General features: G+C 35.4%; 1 pseudogene; it reads right to left on the minus strand.

Moving 5' to 3' along the window:
• Positions 1 to 42: 42 nt before the first annotated feature.
• LOC102824593 overlaps positions 43 to 1,767 on the minus strand; it is a 16,097-nt pseudogene continuing 14,372 nt past the window's right edge.

Genomic DNA, 1,767 nt, shown 5'->3' on the forward strand with positions numbered 1-1,767 from the left:
TTATTAGCTGACCAGATTACAGAAATAATCATGGTAGATACCTTAGTTCATCCTTCTAATAAGCCTGTTGATCTGATCTTCCCTGTTGCCAGCATCTCCACCTTCTAAAAAATGACTGGTCGTTTTCTTCATTCCACCATGAGAAGATAAGTTGAAGGGCCTCAGGAAGTTATTTGCTCTTTGAAACGTTTCCCAATGGTGTAGATCGCATGAATCAGATCCTCCATGCAGATGATGCCATATTTACCAGGAGAATGTGCAATCAATGTGTTATCTGTCAGGGCAATTCGCTTCTTATTGATTTTGCCATATCCACGCTTGTAGATCAGTTCATTCACTGACTTCAAGTTTGGGTACCCCCATGCAATATATGGTTTCACAATCCTCAGCATGTTAATTGAAGCCTTGTTGAGCGTAACAAAGGAGCGTAACAAAGAAGATCTGGGGAAGGTGAAGAAGCTGCAATACCTTTCGAACCTTTGGGCTCACACCACTGATAACTTTGATCCTGATAACAAATGTCAGCTTGGGCTCACCAGGTCCTTAGAAGTTGCCCGCTTTTCTTGCCATCCTAGCCTTTCATAGCTCAGTTCTGTACATCTGCCTATATTCCTTGTGATAGTGCTTGGCTTTTTCATAGATAAGCTTCCTCCTTGCTTTGTGAAGCATCTTTTGGGCAAACTTCTTTCTTGGGCACACGATCTTTAGTTCTGCAAAATTCCTTCACTTTTACTTCAGGGTTTCAAGCACAGCAGAAACCTTCTTTTATCTTCTCTTCGGCACCCTCCATGGTCCCAGATGGTTAAAAAAAAATATAAAAGGACCTAAGTGCATTTTAAGGCATGTGAAAGACTAACTAAAAAAAAAAAGACATTTGTAACAGATTCAACAGACAAAGCATTAAATCAGGAATAAAAAGAATTCTCACAAAGATCTACAACCCAATAAAAATTAGACAAAATATATGAACAGGCATTTTAGAAGAGGAAAAATGCAGATGGTCATAAGCATATAAAAAAGATGTTTAACTATGTCAATGATCAATATGGTGCAAATCAAGACAATAATGTACCAGTTAGATCAGAAAAACTAAATATTATTGAGGTTCTAACTCAACATAAACTCTCATAATTATTGGTTAAAGTATAAATCAGCACATTCCTTTTGGAAAGCAATGTTTCATTATCTAGTATTTGCATAGTGACTAACTCATGAATCATTATTTTCTCATTCAGGTGTCTTCTATCTTATACAAACGAGCCAGGAGCGGTGTTAAAGAATGTTCATAGGGCATTATTCTTAATAGCAGATAACTTGAAAAAGATCAAATGTCCATCAACAGGAGAATGGATAAATAAACTATGGTATAATTATAAAATGGGAAGTATCAAGTAATAAAAACTGTTCCCATTTGTATCAATATGATGGTTCTCAAACATAAGACAGAACACAAGAAACATCACTATAGTACATAGGATGTAGTTCCACTGATAAAAGGTTCAAAATATAAAGCTAAATAATATATTATTTCAGGATACCCTTTTAAATAATATATACGACATTATTAAACTTTAAGGGATAGGCAAAAGAATGTTTAACATAAGTTTCAGCTTAGTAGCTGGCTATTTTTAGAGACAATAAGGGGGCTATGATTAGTGAGTACCATACAGGAAAGTCCAAGTTTCTAACAATATTACCTTATTTAAGCTGAGTGGTAGGGGAAAAGGCTGTTAATTTTATTGTTATCAATTAAACTGTGCATGTATA

The sequence above is a fragment of the Chrysochloris asiatica genome, unplaced genomic scaffold, assembly GCF_000296735.1.
Source record: "Chrysochloris asiatica unplaced genomic scaffold, ChrAsi1.0 scaffold00066, whole genome shotgun sequence".
Lineage (NCBI taxonomy): Eukaryota > Metazoa > Chordata > Mammalia > Afrosoricida > Chrysochloridae > Chrysochloris > Chrysochloris asiatica.